Here is a 16,275-nt window from a genome sequence, read left to right as displayed (position 1 = left end):
CAAATTATGGAATTTCCAGCCAGTTGAAGGCTTTAAAAATAATTTTTTAAAAATAAAGAGCTATAACTTCATGACACAATGTATAGTAGATTGTACACTTTTAAAGGGTTGCAAAAAGGTGTTGGTGCACAAACCTTGGAGGGTGGCAAGACAGCCACAACAAAGCAGTCAATAAAGCTTATGGGAAACCGGTCTTTATAAATAGAGGCAGAGAGTACAAGAGCTAGTAAACTATGCTAAATCTATATAAAACCTGAGCTTAGCCCCAGCTGAAATCTGGGCATCCTACTTTAGGAATGTCGTGAAGGTGAGGGAACAGAAGAGATTTGCTGGAATGGTTCTGGAGATGAATGATTATATGCATTGACTGGAGAAGCTGGGCTTATTCTTCTTGGAGTGGAGAGGTTTTAGAGGAGATTTGATAAAGGTGTTTAAAATTTTGTAGAGTTTAGATAGAATAAGTAAAGAAACCGTTTCCACTGGCTGAAAAGTCAATACCCAGAGAACATGGATTTATGATGATTAGTAATGAAGCCAAAAGCAACGTGAAGAAAATTTTTTTCAGGCAACGAGTGATTTGGATTTGGAATGCGCTTCTTGATAGGGTGAGGTATACAGATTCAATAGTAGCCTTCAAAATGGAATTGGATAAATACTCAAGGGAGAAAAAATGCAGGGGAACAAGCAGAAGAGTGGGAGTAACTGCCTTTCTCTTTGAAAGTCCCAGCAGAGATTAGATTAGCTGAATAGCCTCCTTCTATGCTGCACTATTCCATGATTCTAATAATTGTCTTCCTATACTAACTCCACCATACCACATGGGTACTACATAATGACCATCTTGAACAATAAAATAGCAAGCCATTTTCCTTTGGCCTTCACCTGCACAACATCCTTAAGTTTGCCACCATCAGTGTATTGGTGGGTTACCACTGACTGGAAACTTAACTGAATCAATGATACCAACAGCATGGCTATAAGTGTAGGGCAGAGCATGGGTAGCTGTGACAAGTGGCTCACCTCTTTATCCCTCAAAGCCAGACACCATCTCCAAGGCTCAAGTCAGGAGTGTGGTGGAGTATTTACCTCTTGCAATGGGTGCAACTGCAATTACATTTAAGAAGCTCAACAACATTCTGGACAAAACTGTTAACAGAATTCGTGCACCTATAACAAGATTTCATTCTGTTTTATTTCCCTTCTGGGGGGAGGGGGGGGTTGTATCTAGAAAAAAACATTTTTTATTGCCCATCCTCGGTTAGAAGAGCAAGTAGAGACTCACCACTCCATTACTGTCATACTGTGGCTGCAGTGAATACGACCTATAGGATGCATTGTAGCAAATCAGCGAGGATACTTCAACAGCAGCTGTCTGCCACTGACAAGAACAGCAATATCATACAAGGATCATATCTCCAAGTTCTTGTCCAAGTCAAGCACCATTTTGTCATGGACATACAGTCAACTCCCATCGTTCACGGGGATTCTATTCCCGTGAAATCTCATGAAGGGTGAAATCATAAACAGTGAACTTGCACAGAGATGGTGCACAGTGCATCCTTTCTATGCGGGAAAGACGTGGGAAAGGTTGGAGCTTAACAGTCTAAATTGCAGATGAGCGAAGTTTTGTCGCTGTGAACCGCGATTCAGTGTACATACACTTTTGCGTGGGTAAACGAATTTGCGATAGAGGTGGTTGCAAATGACAGGAGCTGACTGTATACTGCTCTTCATTTATCATTGCTGGGCCATTATCCTTGAATTCCCTACCTAATGCCATCATTGGGGCACCACAAGAAGTGCAGGGGCTCATTGAGTAGATTGTACAAACATACAAATTAAGAGCTGTAGTAGTCCATTGGGCCCCTTGAGCCTGCTCCACCATTTGATAAGATCGATCCTATCGCTGATCGATCAGCTAATCTAATCTCTGCTTGGTCTTTCAAAGAGAAAGGCCCTTGTGGCCTCAATTTTCTGCCTACCCCTGACATTCTTTGACTCCCTTGTTAGTCAAGAATCTATCACCCTCCACCTACTTGTGTCCACCGCACTCTGGGGAGGACAGTTTCACAGACTTAGACCATCCAAGGGAAAAAAAAAATTCTCCTCATCTCCGTCTTAAATGGGAGACCCCTTATATTTTAACTGTATCCCCTAGTTTTAATCTCTCCCACAAGGGGAAAATCCTCTCAGCATCCACCCTGTCAAAACCCCACTGGATCTTATACGTTTCAATAAGATCACCACTTATTTTCTAAACTCTAGTGGATACAAGCCCAACTTGTCCAATATTTCCTCATAAGGTAACACCACCAACCCCATGCCCCCTCCCACCCCACCAATGGAGTTAACTACCACCTTCTCAGAACAGTGAGCAAATGCAGCCTTGCCACTGTCAACCACATCCCAATAACAAACTAAGAAAATAAGATAAAATCATTTATTCTTGAACTGAAGATTGAAATAGGGAAATAAAACAAAACATTAAACCTTGCCAAACTGCATGTCCCAATTCACGCCTGCAATGGTGTGTGTGTGTTTGCTGTGTCATTGTGCATCTCAGTATTTGTTTGCTGTGCTCTAGTTGTGACTGTGTTGCTCTTACATCTGCTGGGTGAGGATGTAAGGGAAATTGCGCTTCACACATGGCTTTGGAACTGGAAGCGAGACAGACACCAACCATTGATCCGTCTGCTGCTCCTGCAGACTAGTTCCGGGTGAAGGAGAATTTGTGTTCCCCCACCTGCCCCGCCTCCTCTCTGGTTTGATGGTAAACTCTTGTGGGTGTATGTGAAAGGGGGGGAGAGAGAGCAACAATTTATAACCAGGGCTGGGCACAGGGGAGGGTGAAGTTGCAGCAAATGTCTGACTTTCTGTCCTGCTCTTTCGCGGCTCACACTCTGTCCGAGTTTTGTTCTGAGCAAAGTGAAGAAGCTGCAGCAGTAGCGGCTCGACAACCAGGAAATAAAGTACAGTAACAAATAAGCAGCATGATTCCCCGGAGCGGCCGCAACTTCGCCTTTTTGTGATATTTTAGTGCATTAACTTTCAAAGCGGTGCGGAGTCAGAGCAAGGTGTCACACACACCGCCAGCGACCCAGTAAGTGTTGCATTTCTAATTACTCTTCTTCTTCTCCCATCCCCTGGTTTTTGAATAAAAGCCGAGCTTATCCAATTCATTTGTGTATTCTTTAACGAGATGCTTTACGTTTTACTGATGGATTTTACCAGTGAGGCCTAACCAGACATTCTCAACTTTTAAGGCTTTTTTCCCCCCCAAATGTCTGGAAATATACACTTTAAAAAACAACATACATGACTCTGGCTGAGTTGAGATACTTTGTGTTTAAAATGATTCCAGTGCCTCATTTCATCTTTTTTTTTATCCGACCCCTATTGTGTTGACAATCAGTTGGTGTTTTACAATGTTCTTTTAAAATATTGCATTGTCATTTTGTATCTGGTTTTGTCCCCATTCGATACCGGGGCCTCTTGTAAAACTGTTGCGCGGTTTCAGAGTAAAATGTTCACTAATTGTAGTGGAGTTTTGGTTCTGATTCTATTTCTGCTTCCTATGGCGTTCAGCGTCGGTTTTGTTTTCCAAATGATGGGAGGTTTAACTTGACGCGAGTCGATCTTTCACTCCCTGGGGTTTTGTTCAGCTGACTGTACTTTTTGGGGGGATTTTCCAGAGGGATTTTCCAGAAAGAGGTGGATATGCTTTCTGTTCTGGAAGAAGGGAACTGGGTGGATGTTAAGGCCTGTGGTGCGTGCAGCAGTGATTTTCAAACATTTCAATGTGCGAAGGATTGCTTCGGAACCTCTTCAAATAACCTGTCTTCCCAGGACCCCTTTCTTCAAACTTGCCCTCCCTCAAAAAGTGTCTTTATTTCGTATTTGTATACAACTGTTCAGAGTATTAGAGCACAGGAGAAGGCCATTTGTCCCATTATGTCTGCGTTAGCCCTTTGAAAGAGCTATGGAGTTGGTCCCACTCTCTTCTTTCCCCATAGCTCTGTAATCTTTTCCTTTGCAAGTATATGCTCAATTCCCTTTTTAAAGTTACTATTGAACCTGCTTCCACCACCTTCCAGCACTACCAGATAGTGCTTTTCAACCTGGGGGGGAGGGGTGGTGGTGGAGGGAAACGTTGTTTAATTTCCCCCCTGATTCTTGGAAATTCATTTTAAACCTGTGTCCTTTGGTTAACAAACCACCTGCCAGTGGAAACAGCTTCACTTTATTTGCTCATACCAAAGCCCCCCTCCCCCAATAATATTGGAGACCTCTTTAAATCTCCTCTTAACCTTCACTGTTCTAAGGAGGACAGTCTAGTCTCCACATTACTGAAGTCAATCACCCCTGCACTGCATGCTTTTGATAGCATATAAAATACAAAAACATTGCTGATGGCACAAACATTTGATAACCTCAGAAACACCAGTGGTGTTTAGTACAGTAATTTATAAGTCCCATGTTTTGGATCAGGGTGGATGGAGTGAAGAGGGAGGTCATGTAGGAGGAGCTATTAAGCTGAATGAATATTAGCATTTGGACGCTTGGCTTTGGCTTCTTATTTCATCCAAATATTCCTCCACATCCAAAAGGGCAAATCAAGTCCAGTGCCAGTGGTTCACCTGCTCATTTTAGTGATTCTGATAAATTTTCATTTGGTTTGAAGTTGCATTTGTGTCAACATCTATCTCTCAGCATTACATTGTATTCAAATTAACATTAAAAAAAAACCATACTGCACCGATTAGCATATTGATCTGTGCTCTCAATTTTCCTCTGGTTAATCTTTCATATGTCAGAGATGGGTGAGTATTTTGGTTTGCCTTGGTGAACCCTAGGAGCTCCTTACAAAACAAATAGCGGGGAGCAGGCGTAATAAGAACGTAAGAAATAGCAGCAAAGTAGACCATAGGGCCTGTCGAGCCTGCTCCCCCATTCAATATGATCGTGGCTGATCTTCGGCCTCCGCTCCATTTTCCCACTGCTCCCTATATCCCTTGATTCACTGAGAGACCAAAAATCTGTCCATCTCAGCCTTAAATATATTCAATGATGGAGTGTCCACGGCTCCCTTGGTTAGGGAATTCCAAAGATTCACAACCCTTTGAGTGAAGAAATTTCTCCTCATCTTGGTCTGAAATGATCAGCCCTTGTGTTCTAGATTCCCCAGCCAGGGGAAACAACCTCTCAATGTCTGTAATTAATCAACAAGATGTAAGGAATGGTAGAAAATAAATAGACTCCTGAAGAAGCCTATTAAAACACTTCCATTTTAAACAGCTGTGCTATTGCCCTCTCAATTTAGCTGTTTCTATCTATCTCCACCCTATGTCATGCATTAGGTAGCCTGATGAGCATTGATGGGGACGCTGTGGTGAAATGGTAATGTCACTGGACTAGTGATGCAGAGGCTCATGATAATTGCTCTGTGGACCTTGGGTTTAAATCCCACTGTGGTAGCTAACGGAATTTGAATTCAATTAATAAACCTGGAATATAAAGCTAGTCTCAGTAATGGTGACCATGAAACTTTCATCGATTGTTGTAAAAACCCATCTGTTTCATTAATGTCCTTTAGGGAAGGAAATCCGCCATCTTTACCTGATTTCGCCTATGTGTGACTCCAGACCCACAGCAATGTGGTTGACTGTTAACTGATCTCTGAAATATTCAGTTCAAGAGCAATTAGGGATGGGAAACAAATGCTGGCCTTGCCAGTGATGCCCACATCCCATGAAAGAATAAAGAAGAAGTCCTGTAATACATGCTGTCTGATAAATGGATATAGACCCTTTGGGTGCTTTGGACTTTATTTTCAATTCTATAAATTAAATGCATTGCTCGAAACATTACTAAAGCACAATGTACTTTTTGCACAAAAGTGCAAAGTAAGGCTGAAAAAGTACTTTGTGTGCTTTATAAATTATCTTGTTTTGCTTTGACAACAGTTTATAATGGAAATTGAAGTTTTTTTTTGTTGTGTGTTAATTCTGAATCCAAGTTGGTGGATACCAAAATGATGCACAAGTATCTGTTGACCAACCCTTTAAAGCTCATGAGTCAGATTCTATACTCTAATCTGAGAGAGAGCTGCACCCATTGCTAACCACTCTCATTACGTGTCAATTCCTAGGAGCCTGATGCAAAATTAGATCGCTGTTGCAGTTGACTATATAGAAGCTGAATCATTTACTTATATTCATTAAAGCTGCTGCCAACTTAAGAGCCATGCATCAGTAAACTCCATTGCAATAAAAGTGCTATAAATTAAAATATGCTATTGTATACATAGATAATTTCATTGAAACCTGCAACGTATTTGTCCCTTGAATACAGTTATGGCTGCAAAACTCCAATCATTTTAATTAGAAGCCTAGTAATCGTAACAGCTAGCAAGATTTAAAAAAAAAATCAGTCTTGATTTGTGATGATACAGTTTGACATTTATTAGTAATAATTGTGTACTCTGATATGCTTACTAACTTAAAAAAATGTACTTGCAGTCAGACACACTAATCAGTGCAATTTTTGAAATGCTTTGTTTCCTCTTTTCATTAACTTTTCATGTATTCCACTCAGAAGTGCGTAAATGTCAGAGTAGAACTCCAGTTCAGTTTTATATGTGGAAGAATGGGGGGAAGAAAATGGGATTGTGCACAAATAGCGTATGAATGAATATTAAAATCAGGCAAAGAGCAGTGGTCTTGATTTTTGGATACCTTCACTCTGAAATTCAATTCTGCACCCAGGTAGCCCAACTTACATTTCACCCCATTTACACCTTCAGTCACCCCTATTCTAAGGATAGCTCACTTTTATTCAAAATAGGTAGCAACTCATACCTTAAGAAATACATTTAGATAGCTTTTAAGAACCATAATTCTACAGAAAACTTTACTTCATTAACCCACTGTCTGGAAAAACCAGTTAAGCAGCTCAAAATGTCAGTATTATTAAGCCTGACACTCCACAATTGATTATCAGCAACCAATTGAATTTTTGACATTTTGAACTTCACCCATAGCACAGTGACCAGACATTAGTCATGGGTTAGCTTGCTGCTCCTGTTTGCTATCTCGACTCTATTGGCTCCTGTTTCCTGCTCTGTAGAAAATGCCAGTTCTGCTCCTGTCCTATTTATAAATGTTGGTGCTGCACCAGTTCTACTCCCATGAAAACTGCTTTCAGAGAGAAAAAAAAATGGCATTTCCAATTCCTACTGTATTGTGAACATGACTGTTACAGCCACCAAATATCAGCCAGAGAGCGATACTACCGCCAATCCCATTGAAAGGTTAAACAGCCTCACATGAGCAGCAGAGCAACAGTATGAGGCTTGCAAGGCCCATGGTGTCCAGCACTACCATGTCTTATAATTTGCCTTTGGTTTAGACCAGGAAATTAGCAGGCAACTGTAGGCGAATGATCTGATTGAACAAAGGAATTGAAATCTGTGTTTAGTTAAAAGCCCTGGCTTTTAAAATGGGCATGGTGGATCAAAAATGTTACTGCAAACAAGGGTTAAAAATAATTAACTTTTTGAAAATTGTTAATAAATATTTTAATCAATTAATGGTTAGAATGAATGTTTTGCCTTTTTAAAAAAAAATACCTGAAGCAAATTAAAGCAAACAGCTGTTTGCATTGTTGTACATGATAAGACACAGTAATCCACATCAACTAGGATTTTTGCAGGAGACTGCAATTTTCATTGACTGCCAGAACAATTCACTAGTTGGCTGTGCCACTTAATCACGCCGTATAGTACATATGGACTGTAGAATATTTCAATGAGTGCCATCCAACACCGAGTTTAGCCCATAAGTCTGGAATGCAGTCAACCAGAATGACTGTTATCTCGCATGCTCTTGATCTGGCTGGCACATCATGTTCCACTGAAAACAGCAGCAGATACTTTTATGATAAGAATTTATCAGAAGGTTATGTTGCACATTTTACATTTGTGCAGAAATTACTGTTTTGTAGTAATGCAAACTGCAATACAACTAAAGTCCTACTGCCATGAGATTGGGACCCTGTCTTGACTTATAACATTTTTTTGTGGGGAGGGATGTGAGATGAACTTTTCTAAATGGCACCAACATAGCCTTCTGTGTTAATTTTGGAATCCTGTTACTTTTGAGTTATCAACAGTCACAGATTGCGACTCTTTCGAGTGCAATCACAGTTCTTGGTTCCCGGGAGTGGGACATGAACCCACACCCCTCTGATTCAAAGGTGAGGGTGTTATGAACTGAGCCACAGCTGACACCTCTGGAATCCTGTTACAATGAAGTGCATGCTTTAGTTTGTAATTGAGAGCGGCTGTTACTAATTGGGAAGGATTAGGGAATTATTCTTAAGTATATATTAACTGGTTTAGAGGGAGGAAAAAGGGAATGTGTGCTTGTGGGTTTGTGAATATACTGGAAGAGGCTGGCTCCAGGTTTGTCTGTTCCTCAATGTATGAACAGTGAATTTAACATGGTAACAGAGAATGAACATTGAGCTCTGGTGATTGGATGTTGAATAAGGAGTTTTTTTTTAGTCTCTATATTCTGAGAGAAAATAAAAGAAATATACTACTCCTGGCAGCCTCTGATGCACAATGGCTGAGGCCTGATGCAAACTCTCAAGCTTTGATTGTCCACTTTTTTTTCGGTGCCTGAACCATATGAGCAATGGAAAGATGAGGTGGAAATGTGGACATGGGTTCCCTCGTTATCCTGGAGGAAGCAAGGCATAGCTTTGGCTTGTCATTACCAGGAAAAAGTAAGATTAGAATTAAAGTATTTTCAGAGTTGGATGTGGGTGACTTGGATACCGAAGGATTAACTCTTTTGTTACAATTTACAGATAAGATTTACAAGATGATTTGTTGGAGGCCTATGAAGTGTGGTCAACTTTTGATAAACTTAAGAAGATGGACAATCAGTCCATGGAAGAGCATATTGTGGACTTTGGTTGTATAAGAGTTTGACAAAGTTTGACCTAAAAATCCCAGAGTCAGTGCTTGCATTCAAATTACTGGAATGTGCAGAGATTTCACATATGGATAGACTTATGGTATTGACGGAGGTTCAATTTCATGGAAAAGACTCCTTTAGAGCAAATGGCTGCTACCCTTAGGAAATCAGTCCTTTCCAGCTACTTTCAAATTGAATATAGGCAACTCTGCAGTGATGCAAAGAATGTAGGACCCCATTTTGAGATTGCCTGAATACTAGGTGTTAGTAGAAAGATGGGGGTTGCTGATAGGCGGTCTGAAGATGGTTGCACTTTTAGCCAATTTGAGAATCAAGACAAAAAGTAGTTCTGGAATGGTGACTGTTGGCGCTTGAACCCTAGAAATGCACAATGATTAACAGATGTTATCGTTGTGGTTCCAAATATGATTATGCAATGAATTTGCCAAAGTGAAGAAATCGTGTCTTTGAGGTAATGCGTGAAACATATAATTCGGATGCTGAGAATAAAGGAATTGTATTGCTTACTGGGAGCTTTAGACGAGCAATGAGCGTTTTTGTGCTGTTGGATAGCAGTTGCACTTCAACGGTGTATGGGGTGGTGCTAGCAAGTTTCAAAACAATGTTATTGACAGGCATAGAACAGAATTTAAGGTTGGGAGTTTGGCTTCTGGGGTCTTTAAACATATTGGGTTGGAAGTAAAAGGTGGGTCTGATGTTACTTTAGATCAACAGTCTTATTTAGAAAACGTTAATCCTATCACAGTCAATCAGGCTGGGTCCTCACAAAAATAAGCAGATACTTCTAAAGGTGAGATGAAGAACCTGTGAAGCCTGGTTGGACAGCTGAATTGGCTGGGCGCATAGATGAGGCTGGTTGCAAGTTTTGATGTCTTTGAACTGAGTACTATAATGAAACAGCCCAAGGTCCAGGCCGTTTTACAGATGAACAAGACATTAAAAAAATTAAAGCTTGAGAAATGTGTGCTGAAGTTTCCATCTTTGGGTGACCAATATAAAATTGATTGTTTTTAGTGACGCCTCTCATGCAAACCTTTGTGAAGGGTTTTCAAGTACAATGGGTTTACAATATTTGTAGTGGCAGAAAGTGGGAAATGTTGCCCCTTGGCCTAGGAAACCAAGAATATAAGGAGAATAGTAGGAAGTACCCTGGTTGCTGAAACTCTTGCACCGCTCAAGATTTTAGAGGAACCTCTGAGGGAAATGTTGAATGCTATATGGACAGTCGTTCCCTTTATGAATGGCAAAAAAGCTAAGTGGATAATGCAAGTCTAAAACAAATGGCGGAGTGAAAGGAAATCTCAAGCTCAAATGAGTGGATACAAGCCATCAGTTATCAGATTGCTTGGTTACCAAAAGGAACACTTTTCTAGTGAGAAATTATTGGGAGAATTAGAAGAAGGATGACTCATGATGAGTCTGAAATGTGTGATTTATTTCTTTTTTTCAGATTTTTTGTTTGCATGCACTCATTAATTTGTTTTAGAAAAGAAGGGAATCTGTTAATGTTGGAATCCTGTTAAAATGAAGTGCATGCCTTAGTTTGTAAGTGGGAGCAACTGTTACGAATTGGGCAAAGGTTAGGGAATTAACTTTACAAGAACTGTTTTACACCATTGTAGGGAGAGGTGTGCTTTTATGAATAAACCTGTGTTAAGGAAATGACTAGCTCCAGATTTGTCCTTTCCTCAATGTATGAACAGCGAAGTTAACACTGGAGCAACTTAACTTCTTTACCAAAGTTTAAAAAATATTAAAAGGAATTCTGCTACTTATTAATAATAACTATTCCCACTATTCTTTGGTTAACACAATTCTGCTTATGTGTTGCTTTCCCTGGCTTGAGAAAGTTTGCAGCAAAACTCTATCACTGGCCTTGGCATTCTGAAATGAAATGTGCTCCCAAATACTAACTGCAAAATAAGTGTGTTGAACGAAGAATTGGTTTTCATATAGGCCAATCAATCACGCTTCAGCTTTCAATAGAATATATTCAATTTGCTAAATTATTGAACAGCCAATTAAACACAAAGCCAGGTCCAGCTTCAGAAAAATGAAATGTATGATATTCCTCCCTAGCCCCCATAAAATAACATTTAAAGTGCAGTATCCAATAGCTCAACTTGCTGCATTGCCCAGACTGCATTTCTTTGTTCTAACTAGAACTTGAGAGCCCATTACCTTCAATTATTTTCAGTAGCATGCCTTGTGGTTGCAGGAACTGTCTCTAATTATTATCTGAATATTACATTCATTGACGTGGATTGTTCAGCAAGATGTCAACATGTTGCCATGAAGAACCATGGTGACAGTGGATTTTTTCATAGTTTGTGGAGGAATTAGTTTTTCACTTAAAGGTATTTGTTACTTTATTTATTCTGTTATGAATTTCAAAGATTTTATTTCAAACAGTGACATATTTATTAGAAAATAATGTTATATTCCTATATTGCACAATTTTTGAGAATAAAGCTGACTAATAGGTGTATTATTTAACAATTAAAACTTAATTACAATAGATTCTAAAACCAGAGTCTCAGGTTTATGGTAATCTGGAGTATGGACGCATAGTCACCAGTATTTCAGCAACAGGAACTAAGTCTTTATTCTCCCTAATTTTCATTGCAAAAATACTTAAGGAACTCCAATCATCTCTGCGTTTGCCTTTAAGTGTAAGTTTTATCAATGTATGAGAAATTTAACCTGAATTTTAGAGACGCTTTGATCTATTGAAATTGAGAGGACCTGACTGGTATGACAAATTTTAAAAGAGCTGGGTGATGCAGTGGGTTTGTCATTATCTTTTATTAATGAGAGTCTGGGCTCACATCTACTCAAGACTGAAGGAGCTAAAGCCTGTCTCTGTCTGGTAGCTTCAAGGGTCCAACATGGGATTAAGTTTGGATAAAACCTTTTTACTAAAACTGCAGGTGCTGGAAAGCTGAAAGAGCAACAGAAAATGATGGACATAGACTACAGATCATTCAGTATATATGGAGAAAAATACACATTTTAATTTTAGATGCAATCCTTTACTAGAACTGACAACTGAAAGATAAGTCCCTTAATAGTCTGGAGGAAAATTCAGGGAGAAGATGGGTTAAAGATACAACAAATACTCCAATCACATAGGAAGTTAATGGGTCGATTGACCTCCAAACTGCATAATTGAAAAAAAAGCAACAGAATACACTAAAAGAACAAGAGCGCATGCACATAACTGTGATGGGAAAAAGGGTTTGGAGGATCCACACTCGGGGGGGGGGAAAAAAGGCATGGAAGTGGAGAAAATTGATGTGAGAAAGAAACAACACGTCAGAATGAAAAATGGAAACGCACAGTAGATCCAACCATCCCCCAAAGCGAGACCAACAGGGCAGCATCCCCTCTCCCCACCAGAACTGTGTTCTGACAAAGGGTCCACACCTGAAACATCATTAACCTGCTGCTTCTCCTTTTCTAGATGCTGACACATCTGTGCATATCGCCAGAATTCCTTACTGTAAAGCAAATTGAGATGGGGAGAACTGAGGCTAAGATCTGAAGTTCTTCAAATCAGGGCTGCAGAATGCCCAGGAGAGCGATTAAAATGTTGTTTCAGGTTGGAACAGTCCAGGAAGCCAAATCTAGTGAGGTCAAAGCGGGGATGGAAGGGGAAGTCAAACTGCTGAGCCACCACGTGGACAGAGTCACACCTATGAACTGAAGGGAGATGTTTGGCAAAATGGTTGCCTAATTTATGTTCAAGTGTGGATATTTGGGGCTTAAACAATGGAGAAGTGTGCGAATGAACAGACAGTATATCTGTGATGGGCGCATGGGAAGGTGCCATGAGAAAGGGCAACTGGATGCTGAGGTGGTGGAAGACTCAACAAGTGCATCTAAGAAACAAAGGTCTGAGAGGAGCTTAAGGCAAGGTGTGTACCTATTGGTGTGGTCCTATTGTAAGTGGCAGAAGATAATCTGTCAATGATAAAAGCTAGTGGTTGCAAGGTGAGGATAAGAGAGAGCCTGTTTATTGTTGAGAGGAGGGGAAGGGAGTGAGAGCAGAATCACGGGAGATGGAGAGGGCACAGCGGATGTCCTGTCTACCATTGTCAAGAGGAAGACTCTATTGAGTGTAAGTGAAAACATTTCTGGAGCTCTAGTGTGGAATAACTGCAACAGAGGTGGATAAATTGGGAGAAAATGATGATGGCTTTACAGAAAGTATGCTGGAAATGTATTTCATTAAGAAGAAATACTAACATGAAATGAGTTTTGGCAGCTCTGTAACTCCTGGTGATTGATGGTCCTTAGCACACAACTTTCCCTAATTTGGTGGTAAATGGACAAACATTATAAGAGCTTGCAAGGGAGCTCCAGTGAGAAAATAGGAAAATATGTTTTTTTTAATTCATTCATGGGATGTGGGCATCACTGGCTAGGCCAGCATTTATTGTCTATCCCTAATTGCCCTTGAGAAAGTAGAAACTCATCTTCAAATATTGGGACTGAGACTAATTGTCACAAATTAGAGGAAGCTTTATTCTGAATGCAGTTGTGTTTTACTTGCTCAGAGGAGGTTTGCCACTGACTTTGGATGTTAATTGTATATTAATTGTGCTTAATTATATGCAGGTGGTGGCCATTAACTGGGCATTCACTGAGCCCTAAAAGTTACAAACTAAGACTATGGTTGTTAGATTAGGAGCTGTATGCTTGTGATGTGTAACTCTGTAAATAAATACTAGTGTATAAAGTTTTATCTTTCACCTTGCTTTCTGGAGTATGACATGGAAAATAATTTCATTCTCCAGTGGTGCACTTTAGGACAAAAAATAATTAAAAATACAGTGCCAATTGTAATTTCACTTTACCAGTTTTCTTTTCTCCTTTTCTCCTGAAGGTGTTAATTCCCTGTTGAGTACTGTGCCATAGCCATGGCGTGTGAATTTGGCAGTAAATATCAGTGGCCTATCTCAGCAAGGAAGCATCACAACCAATTCTGTCCACCTTCTCCACCCAACAGCTAACTTTTACCAAGCATTCTTGTACAAAGAAGAAAAGGAAAGACTTGCATTTATAAAGTGCCTTTTATGACCAAATATCAAAGCACTTTACAACAAATGGAGTACTTTAAAATTGTAGTAACAGGATAGCCAATTTGCACACAGCGATCTCCTACAATCAGCATTGTGATAATGACCAAGTAATGCTTTTTGTTGATTGAGGGATAAATATTGACCAGGTCAAAGGGGATAACTCCCATGTTATTTTTTTGAAATAGTGTCTTGAGATTTTTATGTTCGCCTGACAGTAACGTCTCATCTGAAAGATGGCAGCGCTGACAATGCAGCTATCCCTCAGTGCTGCACTGGAATATCAGCCTAGATGGCTGATTGCTGGATAGTGTTCAACAATGGAAACCTTGACCAATGTTTTCTCGCTTGACTCTTGGTTAAGACCAATTGTAATGTCCCTACCACTGCATCTAGTGAGAGCATCTAACTCGGCACAGATCAGAGATCAAAGCTGGGAAATTCCTTATCTTTACTGTATCTTAAGTATTTACTGGATAAACATGCGAGTCACTGGTGAGTTGGCCTAATTTTTTTTAAATACAACATTTTTTATTTCTGAATCATTGTTAACTCAGGCCCTAAAAATGGCTTGGGAAAATGGATGATAGATTTTGCAATGAGAAATAATGGAAAGTACTTTCAAAATGAGCCAAAAGGGCTTTAATATTTGCATTAGGTTGCGTGTGAAACAAATTCTAAATCTTTTAAGAGCATATATGACATTCTATCCTGTGCCTGTGTAAATAATTGTCTGTACTAATGAAAGATATTAGAACCAAATAAGATTTTTCATGAAGAAAGTTCACAGCTGCTTAAAAAGGCATGCATGACAGTAAATGGAATACAAATCCAGATATTGTTGACTTGAAGAAAGTACATGGGATTAGAATAACTCACCTCATGAGCACCATGAATGAAATATGCCATCTTGCCTGCTGCCATTGGTTGTTTTACATAACCCCCTGCTCTACATTGTGCATTATATTTTCCTCCATGAAGAGAAAAATGTATTCATTAACCATAGCGATTAGGGATTACTAATATAGTGTGTAGTGGAGAATGTTGTACCATGATCAGGAGTGGGATGTGTCTCTAAACCATTTAGCAGTCACTCAAAGCAAGTGGCTCTAATAACAGTTTGCAGAGTGCTCAAGGGGCTCTATATTAACCCCATGGACTATTTCTAAGATCATGACTTTAATTTAAATGTTTAGAGATTTTGCCTTCCCTGCATGCTAAACATTTTAATTTCTTCCTCTTGTGGTACAGGACAGTTCCAAGTTCCTGTGAGGTCAGAGCTAGGCAGTGTTTGAGAGGCACTACCCAAGCTGACCCCTAAGCAACGTGAGCCCACGATAACAACTGCACTTAATTACTGTAACACAAACACATGGGTTTGGCTGTTACTGAAACAAATGCAAGAGTTACAGCTGGGGATGCTATTCCGTTACTGTTTAACATTGATATTTGATTATTGTTAGATAATTGTAACAGATCCCTTAAATCACTCTCATCAATAGCTTGAAACACTGGGACTGAATGACTAACTGCAGACAATTATGATTGTGCTGTAAACATCTAGCTGCCCCCTCAGTTCAGCTTCAGTCACTCCTTTGCAGAAAACCAGATGATGTAATTTCCTTTGGCAATTTCTTTTGTGACTTTTTTGAAGGGTTCCCTGAAACTCCCACCACTGAGAGCCTTTTGCAGTAATGCTGTGTTATCTTAATGCATGCAAAGTGACACGAGGAATTTCTGTGTACTTTTTGGATTTAGATACATAATTAAAGAACTATAAATGTTCTGTCAGTAGCTTTTACTTTTGCCTCTATCAGCAATAAGATGTCTATGTACACTTCTCAAAAGTAATGTCTTTTCATTGTGTAGGGTTTGGGCTCAGTAGACAGAATATTCAGCCTGCCTCTATTGGGAATATGCAAGTTTCAAAGCAAGCGCAAATTTCAGCTGCTAATAATTCAGTCAGTTGGCAGTAAATGTTGAAAATCCAACCTTTGTCCTCTTTAGAGTTCAATTCATTTTAATTTCATCATCTTGGGCCATGTGGCATCAGTATTCAAGAGTGCAAGATTGCTCTCTCTGGTAATGTTGCAGAGTGGACACTTGCTTAAGTGGGCAGAGCTTAGGGTGGCTTACCGTCTCTTCTATTCTTTTATTTTATGATTTTATGACTTCCATGTTGGCAGGGCTGA

At 39.7% G+C, this 16,275-nt stretch overlaps 1 protein-coding gene across 5 annotated transcripts in view; it reads left to right on the top strand.

Annotated features, from left to right (window-relative positions):
• The first annotated feature begins 2,601 nt into the window (after positions 1-2,601).
• Positions 2,602-16,275, top strand: part of LOC144674097 (tyrosine-protein kinase JAK2-like) — a 230,731-nt gene continuing 217,057 nt past the window's right edge. For 4 of the 5 annotated variants that reach the window (XM_078535607.1, XM_078535608.1, XM_078535604.1 and 1 more), the window contains exon 1: positions 2,783-3,100. The gene's annotated coding sequence lies outside the window, so the exon portion shown is untranslated. The other variant, XM_078535606.1, reaches the window with a different exon arrangement.

This window comes from Cetorhinus maximus, unplaced genomic scaffold (genome assembly GCF_964194155.1).
Source record: "Cetorhinus maximus unplaced genomic scaffold, sCetMax3.hap1.1 HAP1_SCAFFOLD_553, whole genome shotgun sequence".
NCBI lineage: Eukaryota > Metazoa > Chordata > Chondrichthyes > Lamniformes > Cetorhinidae > Cetorhinus > Cetorhinus maximus.
This window is presented reverse-complemented; position numbering and strand designations above follow the sequence as displayed.